The 22,922-nt window shown below is 42.0% G+C and overlaps 2 long non-coding RNA genes across 2 annotated transcripts; both read left to right on the top strand.

Annotated features, from left to right (window-relative positions):
• The first annotated feature begins 5,917 nt into the window (after positions 1 to 5,917).
• Positions 5,918 to 6,637, top strand: LOC143002724 (uncharacterized). The gene is made up of 3 exons (XR_012963816.1): positions 5,918 to 6,024; positions 6,275 to 6,313; positions 6,583 to 6,637. It is a non-coding gene; the product is annotated as an uncharacterized LOC143002724 (long non-coding RNA).
• Positions 6,638 to 18,714: 12,077 nt separating this feature from the next.
• On the top strand, positions 18,715 to 19,418 carry LOC143002659 (uncharacterized). The gene is made up of 5 exons (XR_012963811.1): positions 18,715 to 18,768; positions 18,846 to 18,902; positions 19,029 to 19,082; positions 19,196 to 19,249; positions 19,364 to 19,418. It is a non-coding gene; the product is annotated as an uncharacterized LOC143002659 (long non-coding RNA).
• The last annotated feature ends 3,504 nt before the right edge of the window (positions 19,419 to 22,922 follow it).

The raw sequence follows: 22,922 nt of genomic DNA on the forward strand, positions 1-22,922 counted from the left end.
GAATGTATCACCTTTAAGCTAAAGGATCAAGCTAGGACTATATCTTCATCATCTTAGGTCGTCACACTCACACTTGGCCACCAGGGGATGCCAACACAAACTTGGACAGGCAGATTTGATGTGAAGGTTCTAATGCTGTTATTGTTAACATGATAGCAAAGAAGCACCAACTTCAACTGTCACATACTATTTAATTTTATACAACTTCAGAATTTCTTAACACATCCTCTCTAATTTACCTCCCAAATCCATTTCTTCAGGTTTCCCGCTGCCCCTCTGCTGGACGGAGAGTGGCACAGCCTGTCCCTGTGCATCTCCTCATCCAGGCTGGAGTTCTACCTGGACTGCCACCTACAGGAGAGCTCTCCCTGGCGTCAGGGTCTGGGACAGCAGGTGAACACCTTGGGCCTGACTCTGCTGGGAGGAGCATCGCAGACCTACCACACACCCTTTACCGTAAGCTCCAACCCCACCTCCCTCCTTCCCTTCCTTCCTCCCTCCTTCCCTCCCTCACCCCCAACTCTCCCTCAGGCTGCAGCCCCTCACTCTTCTGAACCAGGTGTCACATTCCTCACCTGAGCCCCAGTCCTCTCCTCCTGACCCTGGACGTCAGAGACAAGAGGGACAGCCAATGTAAAGTTCAATGGTAAATAAAGCAGACAGGGAAGTTGGTGCAAATTGAAATAGATTTATGTAATGAATTTATTTATACGAAACATTTGTTGAGATAGGGAACATTTATTCAGAGGCCCACTGTCAGTTTTTGGTGTGTATTTGTACATTAGAGCAGGTGACTTACAGTAACCCTCAGACTGACACATCTGTACACATAAACCTGCTCTGATTGATGTGGTTGGAGGGAAGAGGGGCAGCTGGAGCAGCATGAGTCAGAGTTTGATATCTTTCATACCTCCTTCCAGAATCACGTCACTGTTGGCTGAATTACTGTAAAGTCTCATTTTGACTTCTATCTGCTCCGATCTTGCCGGTCTGGAACACTAAGGGGAACACAAACAGAACCTGTTGTACAGCATCAGAGTCATGAGACAGCACATAATATCACCTGTTGAAGTATTTCTTTGTATTTTTCACGATTTGAGGCCTGAGCCTGCTTGCTGAGCAGCTGGAGATGGAGTGATGCTGTGTTGATCTAGCTGTCTGACCCTGTGCTGTCACAGGAAGCACATATGAGACTGTTGTCTTGATTCCCATCTTGATGTACATGTGTGGTCAGTCAGGCCAGCGTTGGGCTAGGTCCTCCGGGGAGGGGTGTGTTTTTCTAGTGGATCAGTGTGTGTGTGTGTGAGGCGGGCAGACACCTTGACTTACAGACACCTACGGTCACATCAGCAGTCAGAGGAGTCCAGGAGTCAACTTAATCAGACACCATGCAGGGCTCTGTTATGGTTCTGCTGCTGCTGAGCTATGTAAGTCTGTTTGTGTGCGTGTGTGTGTGTCTTTGTGTCTGTTCACTTTCAAGCTGACAGTTTTGTAATGGAGCAGAAAGATACATTTTCAGTTAAGTTTTTGATCTTAAATTCATAGGAATCTGACAATAATATTTGTAAAGTATGACTAAATATAATCTTTTATCTTTCCTGCATTCTTTAAAAGGTTTCTATGCTTTGTTGAATTCTGAGATTGTGTATGCTATATTTTGCAAATGTTATTTCAGATGGTTTGGAGTATAAAGGCAATCTATGATTGTGATTCTATCTTCTATCTTTTTAAAGATGAATATAAGCTCTAAAATCATCTCAAAACCTTTGGGATCACTTGTTCACTCTCTTATCGCTTCCATGGGATATAAGTCGTATCTGTAAGTGATGGAACTTGTCATGGCTCTCATCTTAGTGTGGTTTTCTCCAGAAGCTCATATGCTGTATGTCTCCTGCATCATTTTTGGGGCTGCTCAAGTGTGCATGTGAAATTGTGTAAATTGTGTAGCATGGAGTTCACTTTTCTCTCTGGTGACAAACATGAGGAACAGCAAAGCATCAATGGCTCTGCAGACAGAAACATGAAATCACAGAATGTCTTGGCACTGACATTCCCCTTGACCTTTTGTCCTCAAGAAAGGACATACAGTTTTAGTTAGAGAGATTATCTTAATGTATTTACAAGCCTCTATGTTGATAGTTTACAAATTTTGTTCACAACTCTGTACGATTACTGACCTCTACTGAAATCTCAATACCTTAATAAGCCTCATCTATAATCTTTAGATGGACAATCATTATTATAAACAATACTTACTTATTTATGTACTTTCTTACTAACTTGCTTATTTTATTAACTATATTCAAATGGGGGTAAATGTGATCCAAGTAACCAAGGTGTTTCAAAGTAGTCCATGCTTCTGTCAGCTGTTTGGAGTCGAGTGAAAAGGGCAGCAGCATGTGAGCCACAGCACAAGGAGGCAGGAAGGCTGGGAACAGACAGCCACGGAAAATCATAGAAGGGGAAGGTGGGGGTGTAATGCAAATATTTAAGCAGGTCTCTACCCGCTATTATGTCATATAATCATTAATAATATGGGCCATGTATATTATAGAGTGGGCTACATAATCATACATTTGTTCCATATAAAGTGATCATGATATAACAAAACAAAACAACATTTTGCTGAGCAGCCTCAGTAATCATAAAGTTCCCTCCCTTTAAAGTGTTTTTTATGTTTTTTAATACAATCCATCTTTACAGCTTGGCTAAGCAACTCTTAACACAAATTGTCTTCTGTCCCCTGCCCCCCTGTCTGTCTGTGTGTTGTGTTCAGGGAAGCATCCAGCAGATGATATTTGTTTTAGGAGATCCCACTGCAGCTGAGCACCACTGTCGAGATTACAACACCACCTGCTCAGCTCTGACGGACACAAAGGTACACACACACACACACACACATTACTGTCAGGTACACGCCACCTGGTCTGATGAGGTCAAACATTTCTCTTTTATGGGATGACAGCCTCTCTTATTCTCATTTTCCTGCCAGTAAGCTTGTTTTAAACTCTGTATTTACTCTATTTAATGAGGTAAGGATTCTTTGTTGCCGCTGCTGTTGTGCTTTGCCAAACTGAGGGGTCTTGTGCTTTCAGATATTTTATTACATTTTGTGTTTTCAGATTTAAAAGCACGTTGGCACAAGCAGAGATCTCTATCTATCTGTGTTTCCCTTGATTTGTTGACCGTGTGGATGTTGTGTCCCTGGCTATATTTACCCACTGTGCTGCCCTGGTTAAAATTCTTCTAGCATCATTCCTGTCTGTGTGTGAGAACCTCAAAGTCTTGGTCTCAGACAGGTTTGACGTTGTAAAAACTGGAATTTGTTTTGGACACCAGCTGCACACAGTCCTCTTCTACTCGTGAGGCATTTTAATTTGGGAGCGTTTCTGAATTGACTCTTTCACAAATGGTCCTGTCTGCCTCTTTTTATGGAGCTATGGATGAAGAATGATTCTGTTGTTGTCACGCGAGGCAGGAAGTTAGCATTCTTTGTGTGGTAAAGTTAGTGTCAGTTGCTGAGTTTGTGTAATGGACAGAATCCTTATAGGGGAAAACTGAAGACATGATTGACACTGACTCTGAGTCGCTCCCTTGTGGTGATTGTTGGTATCACATGAACATAAGAGACATAATTCTATAAAATATGCTTCAGCTAAATCATGAACTGTAGCTTTAACTCTGTAATTTACATTTTAGCTGATGATGACCTCTCCTCTTGTTTGTCATCATGTTGACTTTTCACAGGAGTCAGCAGCTACTGATGACGTCGCCATTAAGCCTGCGTTCACAGAATCTTCCCGAACAGAAAGTCCCTCTGCAAACGCACCTCTGTGGACCGACCCCACTGAGCAGGCCCCAATGAGCCTGGGTCCAGTGAACAGCACTCCCTCTCTGACCTACCAATTCCAGTCACATCCACCTTCAGACACCTCACCTGTAATGATGACCCAGACTGAAACACACAGTCTGACACAGACTGAGGGCTTATTAGACCAAGACAAAGGCAAACCAAAGACTGTGAGGAAGGAAATTGAGCAGGGTCGACAGGTTGAACCCCAGATTGACTCTCAAACTGATTTATTAAGCACTATGAGGGAGCCGGGCGGTACAGAAGGAAGTATCATAACAAGGACTCTCTCTGCTGAAATTGATTATTTCACCCATGCAGCCAAGGAGGACTCAACAAAAAATGATGTATCTCTCTTGGAAACCGCTGCAACAGCAATATTCAGCCCTGATTTTAAACTTGACAGCCCCACAACTCCAGGGATCGTGTCTGGATGGACAGGGGGAGATAAAGTATCTGTAAGGCCAGAGGTCTCTGCATTCTCTACCTGGTATACACCTTCCTACAGCAGCACCACAGAATCCAGGCTTGCGGCCCCCAGCGTGTTCCCGTCCTCTGCAGGGGTAGGAGTGACAGAGGAGAGACAGGAGGTCACACCACTGGCAACACCTCCAGTTTCAGTTATTGCTCCAGATGTGGATTTCACAACTACAGAAGCAGGTGAAGTACTGGAGAGAGCAGCAACTGAGGGCTTAGCCCCAAACCGAAACGCTTCAACTCCCACACCTGAAAGTGTAAGAACGCTGAGTAGCAGTGACATGGTGGCTGAGATGGATAATACATCAGCCAGTGGGACTAATGATATACAAGGCAATTTGCAAACAGACAGAGATACATCATCACGACAACAGCGTCCTGAAGAGGGTCAATGGAGTGGGACAGATACAGATGAAGCTACCATAGAGTTAGAGACGGGGGAGGAAGTGGGGAGAGAAGCAGGGATAGAAGAAGAAATATATGATGACGACACTGGCGGAGATGGTCAGTCATTAGAGTGGATAAACCAGCTTAGCAATGGAGAGCCAACCATCCAATCACAGACTGAATCCTCACAGCAGAAAGTCCATGCAACCAATCAGCCAGCCAGACACCAAGGAGCAGGCAGAAGACCTGGGTTCAGAGGTCAAAGGGTAAGACGGGGACTACATTTAGGTGGCATTTGAGATGTTCTTCAAATTACAAGTAGCCACCAGCACATCTGTCTTGTTCTATTTAAGCATGTGTGTTAATGAGGCTGTAGAAGTGTAAACCAACCACACAGGATATCTTAATTACATTAGCGTGATATTTTTATCTCATTTTCTGCCAAAGCCTTGGATGAAATTGAGTTTGCATGGAGCTGATTTGATGACTGAGGTGACAGGATCAGTCTGTGTCAATGCTAACACCAGGAAACCATGCAAGTGTGTGTGTGAGTGTGTGTGAAGTGATGTATGTGTAGAAGGGAGGGGTTGGTCATCTCAATAAAAGGCATGATCTCCCTCCTCTGGCCAAACTCTGGTACTGTCACCTTAACGTTGTAAAACCAGCACATACTATTTCAGTCCAGGGAACACAGTGTAACCTATTTATATTTTTAGGACACCAAACACACATTCACACACACTCCTAGCCCTGATCACTGGAAAAGTAATAAACATTAGTACTCTGCATAGCAATGTGATTAGATGCCAAAATGTAAATCTGAGCTTGATCTTAATTATATTGGTGCCTCATCAGATGTATGGTAAACAGAAATAGCAGCACTTGACATCCGCCAGTGTTTTCAGTGTGTATGTTGGTGGAGATGTTGTAACTTAGATTTACAACCTAAGATTCCCTGTATAACTATAAACCTGATTAATTCTTGTAGTAGATTTTATATTCTGTCTTCTTGTATGTTACTCTTTCTTTAGGGAGTACAGGGCCCACCAGGCCTAACGGGACCTCTAGGACCTAAAGGAGACAAAGTATGTATTAGTATTAGATCATTAAATTATTATGAATGAGGCAGATTCTGTTATATTGCACTGATTAGTGTATCATATCAAAGAGTTGTATTTCTGTCCTCTCAGGGTTATGCAGGCGTTATGGGCAGGACTGGGCGGACAGGATACAGAGGACCCATCGGCCCTCCTGGAATGCCTGCCATTGTTGTGTATAAAACCTCTGAAGAAGAGTGGGAAGAATTTAAGGTGGACTGTGGTCTTGGTTCATGTTGACTAATTTTCACATAAATATTCTGAGTTTGTTCTAGAGTGAAGCCTTTGTTAATCTGCTCTGCAAATCATTGGATTAGATTATGTTGTAAGACATTTTGCTTCTTTTTGAAAGTTCAGGCCTATTTAAGGATCATCTGAAGGAAATATGTGACCTTCTGTAAGTTTGTAGCTTTTCATATGTAAGATAAAAACAATTTGATTTCTCTCTGCCCTTTCCTTACAGAAAAACAAAGTCTACAAGAAGTTGATTTCTACTTGGCCGGTAGGCGTTTTAACAAATAAATGTATTTAAAAATAATTGTAACTTCATTTCTGAAAACAATCTTTAGTTTGGTGTATTTACAATACATGACATGTATGAGAAGATGAAACCATGAGTACTGTGAGAACATTTGACTGAAATGTCTTCCTCTTTATGACTGATGAATGTGAAGAGTAGGAGGAAGGTCTTACCTACATACCTTCAGTTTATACCACAAGGGCAGATAGTGACTTTAGTGTTGTAGTGACATTGTGTTCATTCATCTTCAGAAACTGAAGGGGCCTCCGGGGCCTCATGGACCTCCTGGAGATAGAGGACTTATTGTAAGTAGAACTCATAACACAAACTTCTATGTATTATTTGGTGATAGATTGTTATGTGTGTTGTGGTGTGATGTTGTGCGTCATTGCTTGATTCTGTGTTTCAGGGGCCACCTGGAATTACTGGGAAACAAGGCAGGAAAGGAGTAAGAGGGGGAATTGTAAGTGTCTTTATTTTCATCAGTCCAGCACTCAGTACAATGATGTCTCCCTTGTTGACTCCCAACCTGCATGTGTGTGTTTTTTTATGATCTGCATATTTAAATGAGTCTGGTTCCTTTCATGACACCTTCATGATGAAGATTCTTTTGTGTATTTACACCTCTTTGGCTGTCAGACATTTAAAAAGCACAACACTAAGCTCAACACACAGTATTATAGATCACACTCCCTGTGATGTAAACTCCACATTCAACTGCTATGAATTGGATCCACAATCACAAAATCAATCATACTGACTTCAATTATAAATGGGCTTTTCATTCTATCCCACATCACCAGTCATCACCATCACACTGCTGTACACTTGACTTCAACACAACAATAATGTCAGGCAGAACAGCATGTATTGTGTTTACAGGGAGTTTTCATACCAGCGCTGTATTTTGACAAGAAGATTACTGTTTATAAGCCTTCTGAATTTGCTGCTATGTGGTAAAAAATAATTTCAACAGTTAAAAGCTCTTTGACAGAAAATGATGAGATATGACAGGATGATGAAATAATAACAACAAAGGGATTTTTGCTTCTTTAAATGTGCATATTTTTACTAACAAAAGAAATCAGCAAATGGTGGTGACATTTTCTAGGTAGTTACTTTGCCTTACTCAGTGTTGTAGAAACTAATTAAAGCATTATACTCTATTCTGATGGGGAGAAGGTCTGTGTAGAAAATATGAACACAATGAAACAGAAATAAGTACAAGAAAATCCAATTAAATTATTATTTGGCCTCTATAATAAGCACATTGTCGTGGGACTAGACAAGTTGTGTTTCATCTTGTGTTGTACTTCAGGGCAATCCTGGAGCACAAGGGCTGCCAGGTGCCCAGGGCCGACCTGGGCCAGATGGGATCCTGGGGGAGAATCCTAACCCCGGTGCCCCAGGTTTACCTGGAGAACAGGTTAGTGTGTTTTCAAATGTAAAATTTTTTTAAATAGCTCTTTAAACAGCTGATATGTAGAAGATATGTAAAGTCCATCTTTCTGTGTTTGTCCCTGTAGGGCCCCCAAGGCTACACAGGAGAGAAAGGCAGCAAAGGGGACCTGGGTGAGTGGGTAAGATTGTCCTGGACTTCTAATGTTATGGGGAACTAAACTTTGGAGGCCTCAGTAGCGTAAACATGTAAATATGATCCATGTATCTATCTCTCCATATAGGCCAGGTGAAAATACTGTATTTAGTTTCATTTCATTTGTTTACATTTGTCAGTTATATCTCCCTTTCCTCTGACTTTAGGGTTATCAAGGGGAGGCGGGACCACAAGGAAACAGAGGGCAAAAAGGAGACAAGGTCAGGTTCAGCATCCAACACACACACACACACACACACACACACACACACACACACATATGTAATGAGCTTCAACAGCATGTTTTTGGGGTAAACAACGATAAACAAGTCTCTGAGTAGAAGTCTGCAGCCGACCTCTAAAACAAATACATCCCAGTTTACAAAAGACTTCTGGTCATTATTATTAATAATATTGTAGTTGAACATGAAGGATTTAAGACAAGAAAGTTTTTACATTGTCAGCAAACATGACATACGACTGCAAATGTCCTTAACTGTGAAGACACCAATTCGTGGTGTCATGCTGCGTATAATCGTTTGTAAACGTAACAGCCATTAACACTGATTCATGGGAGCAGGAGTCTGAGGCTGTTTGGAGCTGGAGTCTGGCTCTGACTGTGAATGTGATTATGTTCACACAGAGGTTTTAAGAAATGACTGTGAAACGGAATGAAGAGCAGTGGGAGAACAATGCAATGTTACTGCTGCTGCTGCTGCTGATGATGATGTGAAGTCATGAGGGTCCATTAGGCACAGTAGGGGGCCGTGTCTCCATCATTATCTTAATACCTATAGGTTGTGATCCGAATTTCACTTTCTGATCAACCCACGAGCAGATAAGGTCGTTCCCTTGAGGAGGCATAAAGCAACGTTCCACCATAGTTGGACAATGAAATACATTTTTAATGCTTGAGAGAAATCTAGCAAAACAAATGAAGGCTTATATATAAAAGAACAGGCGTAAGTCACTTACTGCAAATAAGGATCTATTGTTTCACAACACTGAATGAGATGGCTGCGTATTCCAAATAGATATTGGATAATTTTGTGTTGTAATTAATGAATGTGTAATCTACATTAATGTTCTCTTTTTACAATGTATTGGCATTTGTGCAATATAATCCATTTGGATGTATCGCAAAGCATCAATTAACTATCATCATCATCGTTAATGGGCCCCAATAAATAAAGAAAAAACTATAAACACACAAATAATACAGAGTAATGTGTGTTTGATTCTTGTTTCTTTCTTTCTATGTTCTAAACAGGGAAATAAAGGCGCCAGAGGCTTCGTTGGAATCCCTGGATACATAGTAAGTAGTGATGATAGGATGGGGCACAGAGTGGAACACAATACAAGTGGACGAAATATAAAAGGTTTTGCCATTTTGTGGACAAAATCCATCAAGGTGTCACTTGATTTGATTTAAAATGTACTATTCTTGGCACAAAATTCATCTTGAACAATTTTAACCACTAGATGTCAGCAGAACCAAGGTTTTCATTTCATTGTTCGTTGTTAGTTTCCTCCTTTACCTCTTGCCTTTGTGTGTTTGCAGGGCATCCCTGGTGCCAGAGGACCCACTGGCTTCCCTGGGCCATCGGGAACTCTGGTCAGTTTTACACAACTCACTGGTTGCATTGTATAGTTACGCACAGTTACAATACAATACACAACGACTACAAAAAACAGACGCACAATTGTTGCTTTGGTGACACTGTTGTTCAAGTTTCATACATTGCTGATTGTTTCAGGGAGAGATTGGTGCTCCAGGCTTTGCTGGATCACCTGGACCCCCAGTAAGTTGTGTAACACCATACAACAAAAGGTCATCATACCACATAGAATATTACTGTATTACTATGTTGTAAGTAAATCTATATCTCCTCAGGGTAAACTTGGCCCCAGGGGAGCAATCGGTGTCCTTGGAGTGAAAGGTCCTCCAGTAAGTAAATAGTTAATCATCTAAAGTTGTCCTTAAAACTGAGATATGAAAATATGTATTAAATAATCATTTATGCTGTCAGGGCCATCAGGGTGAAATGGGCCTAAGAAGGGCACCTGGGCCACAGGTAAAAGGCTCACACACATATCAGGGGAAATTTACTCAATTTATACTACAATTGACCACCAGGGAGCCGTGCAATACATACTGTATGTGTGTGTGTGTGTGTGTGTGTGTGTGTTCCAGGGAGAGCCTGGTCCCAGTGGAGTGATTGGGTTTCCTGGCATCCGTGGCCCTCAGGTACAAAACTATTTAAAGGGTCTCATTGAGATTATGGACCTGAAATGTGCTTTACTGTAATGCTAATAATAATTATGAAAGAGTAGGTTTCAGTCATTTGGAATGTAGACGTCTCATGTACAGCAGCTTGGTTCATGCAAACAATCAAAATATTTCTTTTCCCAGGGAAACCCCGGACCAGATGGACCTCCAGGTCCTAAAGGAGACACAGTGAGTACAAGGAACTACAGCCGGTGTCACAGGGTCCTCACTCAGTCCCTCTGTCATCGCTTTACCATCTGTGTGTTTCACCAGGGTGACGCAGGAGATGAAGGGGACATAGGTGAACCAGGGATAGATGGACCTCATGTAAGACACAATGACACAACCTGACCAGAGAAGACATGGACTTACCTGTGTCATTATGGATTTTGAGTTTGGTTTATTTAGATCGTTCAGAGATTTTTGTTTTTCTCTGAAATTTCAGGGAGCCAGTGGAAAGCCAGGAAAGCCTGGACCCTCAGGTGATCCCGTAAGATTTCTTAAAGCAATTTCATTATTCATCACCATTTTCATCATGTCAACAAGCCATTAGTGCAAGAACCCTTTGATCCAGATTCAAAACTACTGAGCTACTACTACTGAAGTGTGTGTGTGTGTGTGTGTGTGTGTGTGTGTGTGTGTGTGTGTGTAAAGGGGGACAGTAAAGCCAAGCCAGGTGAGAAGGGTGACCCAGGGTTTAAAGGAGACCTGGTACGTTTTATTCTTAATTATTTTATCATGAGTTTATCCAGGTCACAATCAGTCAGTCTCCCCTCCAGTCACTGAGCCAATTAATTAGATCATCTTGGTGTGTGTGTGTGTGTATTCAGGGACTTCCAGGGCCTCCTGGAAAACAAGGCCTTAAAGGGCGTCGAGGCCCTTTAGGTCTAGAGGGACTCGAAGGACCAACAGGTCCACCAGGACCTCCAGGGTTCAGCGTGAGTCAACTAAACCTCATGAATAAAGACATGTCATTAATGATGCTGTACACACTGGGATCAACAAGTTATCTTTGCAGGGTTTTGATGGCATCATGGGGGAACAAGGGAAGCAAGGAAGAGACGGGCCTAAGGTTGGTTTTGAGAAAGATGCTGGGAATATTACTCCATTTTTATTTATAAAAGTAAACTTGCATTTAATTGTGCATGTGTCTGCATGTAGGGAGATCGAGGCTCAACTGGTATTCAAGGAGTTCCTGGGCCTCGAGGCGACAAGGTGAGAGGTTACTCCAGTGTGTGTTTCTGTGCTATCAAGTTGTAGCAACATACACTACTCACGATAAGTTAGGGATATTCGGCTTTCGGGTGAAATTTCAGGATGGACCTAAAATGCACTATAACCTTTACAGGTGAACTTAATGTGACCATCTCTAAACTTTTGAATGCACGTGTCCAACTGTTAAATGTTTCAGTACTTTTTGCACAACTTGCTGTTCTCTAACAAGGAGCTTAACGGTAAAATTCTAGCACACAGACCACGCTGATGTAAACAGTTTCGAATGGTCTGAAGTGACACTTGGGTGCCTCTCACCACCCTTAGATGTGCCTGGAGTTGAGTGGCGTTCATCATCCGGTTCCGCAGGGCACTGTTCACAATGAAGCAGTCATCGGTGTGGGATGTGGCCGAAGGACGTCCACTTCTATGCCTTTCTGTGACTCTTCCAGTCTCTCTGTTGCAACCTGCTGATGACACTCTGTGACTCAGTGAGCTCAGTGGCCACTTCTGTCTGAGAACATCCTGTTTGAAGCCTCGCAATGACGAGGTACTGTTGATCAGTTGTTAGGTGTGGTCTTGGTCTCATGATGTCAAAATGTGAACAGCATGATGAGGAGGACTGTTTAAATACCAATTCTGATTGAACCAGGACATTTATTGGTCGATTCATGGATCAAACACCTGTTGTGAATTTTATCATTAAGCTCCTTGTTAGAGAACAGAAAGTTGTGCAAAAAGAACTAAAACATTGAACAGTTGGACATGTGCATTGAAAAGTTTAGAGAAGGTCACATTAAGTTCACCTGTAAAGGTTATAGTGCATTTTAGGTTCATCCTGAAATATCCCTAACTTTTTGTGAGTAGTGTACTGTTTGACAGTTGTGTTAATGATCCTAAATGTGTCACATGGAAATAGAAACAAATCTGCTGGCACACTTAAAGTCACAACAGCTGTCAGTCAATAACTTTCCTCAGGTTGTGTTTAAGCCAGGAGTGTTTGTCACTTTGTCCTGTCATTATGTTGATTTGACATCATTCCCAGTGAAGCTTACATTACATCATCCTTATCTAGTCGTTCTCATTCCGTCATCAGGGTCGTGAAGGTCGAGCAGGCTTCTCTGGGCTGCCTGGTCCCTTGGTGAGTATGAGTCTGTTACAGATCCCCTTCTTCTGTTTTGGATCAAATCCATCACCACTTAATTGGGATAAAAACAAGTGATTTGTGTTTACTTTGCTGGCAGGGGGAGATGGGGAAGTCTGGAGAAGGAGGATCTGAAGGAGAACCTGGTATTAAGGTTCCTATAGTGTCTGCATTTCTTATTCTGCCCTAATGTCACTGTTATTGTCTATTAAAAAGTTTGAGATTAAGACATTTTGAATACTGAGGAAGTATAGAGCATAACTGGATAAATTAAAGATAACTTCTAATACAATATATAAAATCCGTTTGAATTCAAATGATTTCTCAAGTTTCTGCTGATATGTGTGTTGATCAAGCTGTGTGTTTGTGTTTGTTGTTAAACTTTCTGAGTAGGGAAAGCTGGGAATGCCAGGAGTGAGAGGACCTAAAGGCCTCAAGGTGATCACCACTGATGTAAACATTGTATAATGTGAGGTGACTCATACTGCTGAGCAAAATACGAGTTTCTTTCCTAAATGTGATTGCGCCTTTTTGAAAAAGTGCTAATCAGGTTCATGTTTGCTGTATCTTTCCTATCTCATGTGAAAACATCTCACAGACTATTTGTCCATTCTCAGGGTCTCCAGGGTCTTTTGGGAAACAGAGGACATAATGGAACCCATGGAACCAGAGTAAGACCCGTCATAAACAATAAAGCCAGACACTCACCAAACACACATCGCCTCATACAGCTCATAACAGATAAACTAGGTGGTTAAAGCTACTTTGGCCTCCAAACCAAAAAGAGTTTGTGTACCCAATAAGTAAAAACATCTTTCCATCAGGGACCTACTGGTGCAGGTGAAGTGAATGGGGACACTGGACCGCCTGGACTGAAAGTGGGTTTTCTACTCTACAACTAATACAGAACTGTTAAGTATTCAGTATTCAGTACGTAGTAAAGAGGTGTTTTTCTCAGGGATTGCCCGGAAAAACAGGAGCTTCTGGCCTCCAAGGACAAGTAGGAAAGAATGTGAGTTTGAATCCCTTTGATTATTTGGAGTGTTGTGTATTTACAACTCTTATGTATTCAGATGGTTTCAGAACAGCTATTAAGTTTACAGCTGCAGAAGGTTGAACTGTACATTCATGTCAATCAACAGGGAGAAGCTGGTAGTAGAGGAATGGAGGGGACACCAGGAAAAGCAGGGGAGAGAGTGAGCAACATTGAGCTTTTGGCTTGTTTACATGGAAACAAAGAGGGCAACAAAATCTATAACAAGATGCTTCATTTCCTTTAGGGAGTAAAAGGTAAACAAGGGCTCACAGGTCTTCCAGGGAGTGAAGGACTAAAGGTTTGTTTTGTTTACACTCTGCATCATTCTGTCATGTTTATCTTTTAAATCATATTATTCTTTTTTTATTTATCATGAATAAGGGTAAGAGAGGAGAGGAAGGACCAGCAGGGAAACTAGGGCCTGCAGTAAGTCCATTCTTCTTCAGTGTTACAGTTAGTGCAACATCATGAACTCATCAGTCAGTCCAGTGTGAATCAGCTGTTTACCTCACAACAAAACACAGCTTATTTCCATTACTGTGGTGTTCCAGGGTGAGATGGGTGCACCTGGTCCACGGGGATACAGAGGACCGTCTGTAAGATGATTTATTCAGATTCCCAAATATATTCATCCTTAATTCCACATCCTCGTACTCTAAACCACCTTCTGTGCAGTAATGAATATCTTAGTAGTGACAGTATCAGTATTCACAGCTACACTATGATTATGCACTTTGATTTATCCTGCAGGGACCCCAGGGTGCTTCTGGACCTTGGGGTGACGCTGGTCTTCGTGGTCCTCCAGGTGACAAGGGGCCACAAGGTCCAGCCGGCCCCCTTGGAGTTACAGGTTACCCAGTAAGTCTGGAATAAACATTATTCCAACTTTATGGTAAAAAGTTGGAATAGAAAAAATAAAGTTGGAGTAAAAAATCATTCCAACTTTAAGGGCAATAGTATATTTAAAGATGTGAATGTGTACTCTTCTACTGATATGAATGTCTGACTGTGAAAGAATCCCTATCCAGGTAGAAATCAATAATCACTTGCCTCACACAATGACATCATTACAGGCACACATAGGACTAGTGGTGAGCTTAAATGGCCCAAGGTCGCCGTGCAAAATGGTTATTTATACATTTGCCCAGTGGATAAACCTCACTAAAACTCAACAGAGAGGTAGGTCTGCAAAAGAATATGCTTTTTATTTTATAAAATGTCATAAACTCCAATGAACAGGCTGTAATCTCTGTCTCTGATAGAGATGATAAACTCTTCACAAACCCAAACAATCCAATGACGTCCAGTTGATCTTGAGAAATTTCCCAGCACCAAATATGATCTGCAGCACAGACCATGAAAATCAATCAATGGATTTTGTTTTGTGGAACCTGTGGTTAAAAACTCCCAACAGGCTGAATGATCCCTAGGAAATTCCTCTGACACCCAGAATCAGCAGATCTCAATATTCAGGCTGAATCGCCATCAACAGTGGCTCACAGATCACTCATCTATCTGCTAAAGGCAAAGAAACTCCAGGGCAGGAAATGGTGACATGTGAGAATGGGTAAAGATTCCAGTGAAAGAGGCAGCACAGACAGAAACCTACTGTGACCTCATCAGATACAAGTTTCTATTAACCTCTATCACATGATGCCTGCTGTCGGCCATTGGGTTTTCCAAGAACAGAAGCTGTTTGTGTAAAAAATGTTTGAATTTATGCATGAATCACTGCCACAAAACGGTGAAAATTGCTTCACTCAATGAGTCTAACAAGAGATAAGCTCACTGCAATGTTTCCCCTTCTAGGTTACCCTTTAGACTTGTGGTTGGAGGCTACAGCTTCTTTTACATTTGTTCTAAATGTTGCTTTAAGTTTGGGAAATGGCTGTAATGGCTAGTCCGTCCTTCACTTTGACAAGTTAAAGTGTTTTTTTGACTTTGTGATTGATTTGCAAGATATACCAAACCTCTCAGAGCTCTTTAATGCATGTGCCTGATAAACCACAGCAGTATCTAATATTGCTTTAATCTCTTCTCATCAAGGGTAAAGAAGGGCCTCAAGGACCAACCGGATCAGCTGCAGTGAAAGGAGATAAGGTAAAGTGTTTAATCACTCCACATTAACCAAATCCAAATATGCTTCAGGCATCTGTGTGTTAAAATGCTGAATGATGCAATGTGATCTACTCAGCCAATCGGGAAACAGGTAGTAAGTCCTCACTCAGCTGATGGTCTTTGTCTCTGTGTGTCACTATGCAGGGATCCAGAGGAGCTTTGGGGCAGAAGGGAGTTGCTGGTCTCGATGGTGAGGAGGTAGATTGATTAGACTGTGTTAATCACAAACCTGTTTTCCTCATATATTTTGCTTTTTCAATGTAATGAAATTAAATAAAATACTGTATATGTATTAAATCACTGCTATATTATTCTGCTGTACCAAACCAGACATGGAGTCTGTGACCGTGTTCAGCATGATGATGTTTTCTGCTGTGCTTTAGGGTCCAGCTGGGTTGAGGGGACCTGAGGGCCCAGCAGGACCAAAAGGCCCCCCTGTGAGTAACAGAGGGTCAAAGTCATTTCATTCTTCACTGTGATTTGAGACTTTGACGCCTACGGTTTCATTTGCATTTCAGGGTGATATGGGAAGCAGGGGATCTCTAGGACAAAAAAGACCAAAGGGAGTTCGGGGTGACAGAGGAAACCTAGGGATGTTAGGAGCAAAGGGACCACCAGGGAAACAGGTATGTAGTTAAATATTGAACCGTCTTGTGCTTTAACATCTTAATGTTTTAGATACGTGTCCTCATCTGTCCTCTATTCTCCGCCTGTTCTCTTTTTAGGGATACAGGGGGGCAGCAGGGGTCCCAGGGAAACAAGGGCATCCTGGGCTCAAGGTCAGTCGTTTTTGCCTAAATGCGATAAAGAAGCATAAAATTTGACCCTATAGTCCGCCAGCCAGCCAGATATCAGGTTTACATCACTTAGGTTCATTCTTTATTTTGCAGTAGACTAGAACTGAAAACACGGAGAGGCAGAGAGAGAGAGGCAGAGAATGTGGAATGTGGAATGTGAGAGTGATAATGATGATGTATTTTATGGTGCATTAACAGGGTCAGCACGGTACCAAGGGTCCATCAGGCAGGCCTGGGCGGTTTGGATCTGGGGGCAGCACCGGGCCAACGGGGGCCAAAGGGCACAAGGGACTCCAGGGACACTCTGTTAGTAACAAGCTTGGATTCCTTCATCTTTAATACTGACCACAACCTTTCCTGCATCGTGATGGGCATCATGGGATGCACACTTATCTCTAAATCTTGTGTTTGTGGCAAATTTGTCCAAATGCCATTGTATGACTATGCGCTGCATGTATAATGTACTTTATAGTGGAATTTAGTTGTGAATCAGAGCTTTGTGAGTGATGCTGTAAAGATGATTGCCTATGACAGAGATGTGGTTTACATTTTGTGTGTACATTGTGTGTGATGATTTCAGGGACCCCCCGGCAATATCGGCCCCCCTGGACTAATGGGACCATCAGCACCAGTATGTCTGACTGAGCATAGCTTCACTATTCTGTGTTTTAAAAGTAATTCCTCAGAGTGTATGTTAGAAAAGCATCGTAAAGTTACACTGAAATGTTGTAATTTACTGTATTTAATTGTGCCCGTTGTAAAGATTTCATAAAACATGTCTTTCTTCAGGGTTTGCCAGGCGAGAGAGGATTTGTAGGAAAAACCGGAACCCCCGGACCAAAGGTGCTGTGTACCATTCATTCATTGTGATGCAGTAAAGTCTGTGTGTGTGTGTGTGTGTGTGTGTGTGTGTGTGTGTGTGTGTGTGTGTGTGTGTGTGTGTGTGTGTGTGTGTGTTGTGGTTCACATTTAACAGTGTCTGTGCTGTCTCATGTATGATTCAGGGTAATCATGGCGGAAATGGAAAAACTGGTCTTCCAGGCATCAAAGGAGACACGGTGGGATCATCTGTTGTGTCACACATTTTTATTTATGCAGATGTAGATGTACCCACTGCTTTTATGTATTCTTTTCTCTAATCTTCAGGGTATTCAAGGTCAAAACGGTGTAAAAGGAGAGCCGGGGACTCGAGGGACAAAGGCAGGACTGTATTTGTGTTTCTGTTTGTAGTCATCAGTGTCTGCAATTCTATTTGTCTTGGAATAATTGTGATTCAGTTTTATTTATGTTTCCAATTTTACTGTATTGTTAGGGGACAACAGGGAAGATTGGATACATTGGATCTGCAGGTGCTAAAGGTCGCCCTGGACCTGCTGGGCCTCCTGGTCTTCATGGAACTAAAGGGATTCAGGGACCAAAGGTATTAAGGAAAAACCATGCGTATGTTGCTTATTCATCAGAATGTGACATGAATTCATTCACACATAGCTTCCTTTGTGTTGAATGAATTTCATTAAGGACTCCTGAGGAAATGATTCAATACATTCAACCCCTATTACAGATTGTGAAAAATATTTTGTAAAACATTCTCAAATGGTTTCCTGTCTTCTGTCAATGTGAAGGGGAAAAGCGATAAGAGAGGAAGGAAAGGAAACAAAGGAACTCCTGGAAAAACAGTGAGTACTTGATGTGACACATATTACTCTTGTTAATTTAAATTATAAGCCTTTTAAAGCAAAGTAACCTCATTTCTGTTTTTGACTTCTGTCAGAGCTAACTTGCCAATTCCATTCTGAGCTATCGATATTTAATCAACTTAAATTAGTTCAATTAGGAAATTCAATCCATAACGTTGTGTAAATACAACCACAATACTTACCAAACATCTGTCACCTAGGGAGCTGAAGGTCCACTGGGGAGAAGAGGGCCTGCTGGAAGACGTGGAAACCCTGCAAGTATCCCTGAATCCTCACTGCCACATGAAATCACTCATTCATTCAAGTTAGAATATGGAGGCATGCATAACACTCCTGCTAGAAATGTATTGATTATATTAATAATTGTTTGTATGTTTTGTGTTGTCAGGGTCTCAGTGGTTTAGACGGGCTGCTCGGGGTCGTGGGGAACGAAGGAGATCCAGTAAGAATGAGTTAATATGCTGCGATTTATTCTGTGGTGGTGAAATTCTTAAATCCGTCCTTGCTTTCCCAAAGGGTGACGATGGTTACAGAGGAGCCCGGGGAGCATCTGGAGGGCCTGGAAAAATGGTAAGTTAACACAGCGAACAACAACCTTGTACCAACGCGTGATGTTAAAAATGCATTTAAGAGATTTCATGTTCTAGGGAAAACCTGGGCCGACTGGAATCATAGGAAATGCTGGAGTACGAGGGTTTAATAAGGTACAATAACGTTAATTTATTGAGATCTTAAGTAATTAATGTGCCCTTATACATTCTTTAACATTTACTATGCTGGGAACAAACAGTGTCGCATAGGGACTCATATTGTTTTATTGCATCTCCCAGGGTAAAGTTGGACCCAAAGGAAAACATGGACCCCCTGGACCGATGGGACCAAGGGTACGAAAGCCTGTTGACTGTAAAATCTATTACTTATTGATAAGATCCTATATCCTATCCTCCTATATCTATATAGATTCATATAAACCTCTCTACCTCCACTGGTCAAACAGGGTCTTCCAGGCCTCAGAGGAGTGAAAGGCACCACTGGAACTACTGGGTCAAAGGTAAAGATTACATACAGTACATACACAGAGGATCTAAACATTATTCTATGTTACATATATCGCATATCTCAAGTGTGTTGCCAATGTTTTGCATTCACTTGTCTTCACCTGAAGGGTCTCCTGGGTTATTCGGGGATACTGGGGCCGGTTGGACCGCAAGGGCTGAAAGTTGGTTCAAATAGTCTGAAATGCAAAATAATTTACATATATTTGCAACAAGGTTGTTAAAGTTTCAGCTAACATTGAGCTGCGTCTGCTACTTTATCTCAGGGGAAACGTGGTTTCCTGGGGCTCAAAGGCCGAAAAGGTCCCAAAGGATTGCAGGTCAGCTTTATTTGACTTTGTCTAATTAAATAGTTTTTTAATTGTTGCTAATTAATGACTCACTTGCCTGGTTTTCACAGGGAGATGTTGGTGCTCGGGGTCATCGTGGACAAAGCGGCCCCCCTGGAATATCTGTATGTCACTTTGACATTTGGCAATTCAAAATAGTCTACAGAAACAATTCCCTCCATTCCTAACTATTCTGTCTGTCTTACAGGGACGTGCTGGAAAGAAGGTGAGAGGCTCGTTCATTAGTTTGTCTTTTTTTCTTTGCAGGTTTGTGACTCTTGTGGATCTAAATTTATCAGGGCCAAATATATTGTGTTTTTCCCTATTTTTATTTGCTATAATTTATAATCCTCAGGCATTGGAAACTGACTGTGTCTCATTACAGGGAATGAAAGGTGTAAAAGGCAAGAGAGGACTGAAGGGAGTGAAGGGCCATCGTGGACTCCCAGTAAGACATTTAGCCAAGAGAACAAATATTGGATCCGATTCCGACTGTTAAACGCAACATAACGTTTTAAATCTTACAAATCCACTTTTAAGCCTGATTTCATTTGAATGTGACAGTGGCTGCGGGTCTGTATGCTCCTTTGTTTTATAGGGAAAACCGGGTGCACCAGGCAAACTCAGACAGACTCAAAGAAACAGATCAAAACCTGACCCCAGACCAGTCCAACACACCAAGCTGAGGCCCAGACCAAGATCCAGTGCAAGACCAGGGCTCAAAGCTGCTGGAACACCAAAACAATCTCCCAGAGTCCTTGAGCGAGGACGTGGACAACAAAAAGTTGGTACAAGCTTTCTTCTCTGTGGTTTATGTTATGAAAGAAGCTGGATAGTGATGAATGAATCGGCTGATGTCTTGATCTGATAGCTGTTTGGGTAACTAAAGTATTTGGCTGCTGACATTCTGCTGCTCATTGACTGACTGATCAACAGACTTTTCCTCTGCAGCGACTCCAGAGACGACCAATGGTTCAGCAAGATGAGCCTGAGGACTCCTCCACCTCGCCCCAGGGAACTAAGGAAAGCCCGGCGACCACCTGCCACGAGCTGGGACTCATACACCCACATCTGAAAGACGGTGAGATGATGAAATAGATGCCTATACCCATGATATACAGATATACAGTATATGTTTGTGTAGTTCTCTATGTCGTGCTATGTAACATGACGTAAGCCTGTACAGTATACAGTACATGCTCTGAGAGAGGCTACAAGGCAGGCTCTGTTATAGGGACACATGTTAAATAGTGTTATAAGACATGTGTGACAAAATGGTGAATTATCTTTCAGGATATTTTTACATGGACCCCAACCAAGGCTGTCCTTATGACGCCGCGCTGGTGTTCTGTAATTTCACAGCAGGAGGAACAACCTGTGTTAACCCTTTACAGTCACAGGTACTATTTACTATTTATTTCAATTCTATGAAAACACTTTGGTACTTTGGTAGCAATGAAGGAATGAATTTGTATTTATTATGAGAATGTTTTATTCGTAAGATTAAACTGAGATGGGAACCAGAAAAGAAGAAATTGAGAAACTCTGCTCAGTGGTTTAGTGAGCAGCAAAGTGGAAACAAGGTGAGACTGGCTTACTAACACATTTATGGTTTAATTGATGAACTATCTTCAATCTAGTATCCATAAGCATTATCTTAGACTGTTTACACATGATTTATGTCTCTGATAGTTTGAGTATGCTGGCATCGATGTTGTCCAGCTGAGGTTTCTACGGTTACAGAGCCACACGTGTTTCCAGAATCTTACAATCGGCTGCACCGCAAACCACTCCAGTGCCACAATCACAGCAAATTCAACCAGCAGCGTTTTCCACATCCTGGGAGACTCCAGCGAAGAGATTGATTCACGCTTTACCACAGTGTCCGAGGAAGGCTGTGAGGTGAGACTGCATGGCTCTGTTTGCTGCACACACACGTTAGTCTACCTTTTGATCTTGCCATTAGTGGACAGTGTGTGTTTGTACTCACACATGATGGCCTTTTGCCAAAATACATGAAGACTGACCAACATACACAGATAACAGGTCTGGTTAGAGTGATTTACATTATGTTAAACTGTCAAGATGACCTGCCAACATGTTTACTGGGTTACACTTCTCCAACATTTGAATATAGCAATTATTGTAAAATCAGTCTTAGTTTGTAGTTACATAAGGCTGATTTCTTGCTGTAAGCTGCCTCTGCTTTCTACCCAAGGCACAGATGTACAGTTACTTCAACTTGGCATCCAAAGACAGGCAGACAACAGCTGATACAGTACATGTTGTACACTGTGATGAGTTAACAGGAGCCCAGAACAAATTTGAAATGGTTTAATATGAGTTCAACACTGGCAGAAATAGATACTCTTACTCATCCTCCTGTATTACATCACAGCTGTGCACATTCATCTACTGGTGCCTCTGACTCCTCAGTGATGTTCCAGTAATCCACCTCCAGGTGACCCAGCCAGGGCCGATCAGACCCCAGCTTGTGTCCTGTTGGTTAGCTACAAATGACTGCAGGGCTCTACTCTTTTTAGCCACAGCCATCCTGAAGCATTCTCTCCCGCATCCGTGATACTGGTATTCATTGCAGCACTTAATGGAGAATCTCTAGTGATTTACAGTTACATAAGGCTGATTTCTCGTGGTAAGCTGCCACTGCTTTCTACCCGAGACACAGACGTACAATTACTGGACTTGGCATGCAAAGGCAGACAGACAACAGCTGATAGAGTACATGTTGTACACTGTGATGAGTTAACAGGAACCTAGACAAAAAAGCAAAGAGAATGTTTAAAATGGTTTAATATGAGTTGAACCCGGCACAAAGACAGGACATGGATGGGATTCATTTTATTTATTGAACTACTTACTTTAATATTGCATCGTTTTCTTTGCACACAGGAACCCATCTGACCAATGGGGCATCATTTGAATACCTTAGTAGCCTAGTTCCTGTATTATTTGGTTAGTGATTTGCATACTTGAGCAATGCTGCTGGTCAGCTGCATAACATCATGGACTTTGTCGTATGGACACTTCCAGGAGGATAATGGGCCTTATTCTGAAGTATCCATTTGTTTGTGTGAGAGTGATTATAGGCTCTAACAGGCTCAGTGTGCCACTATAAAACATTTCAGGTTGGCGGAATGCCTGTCGTTTCAATTATATTCAATTCAATTCTCTCTAATTCTCGTTCTTCTCCAGGTGAACATGGCCGTGAAGGTTCATGGGAGTACAGAGCTTCATAGAGGGGATATGCAGTTACTTCCCATCAGAGATCTGGGTGTAGAGATGAAGATGGTACCGCACCTCGTCCATGAGATCACGGCTG

This window comes from Genypterus blacodes, unplaced genomic scaffold, assembly GCF_046128005.1.
Source record: "Genypterus blacodes isolate CSIRO-AG114 ecotype Tasmania unplaced genomic scaffold, CSIRO-AGI_Gbla_v1 ptg000058l_1, whole genome shotgun sequence".
NCBI lineage: Eukaryota > Metazoa > Chordata > Actinopteri > Ophidiiformes > Ophidiidae > Genypterus > Genypterus blacodes.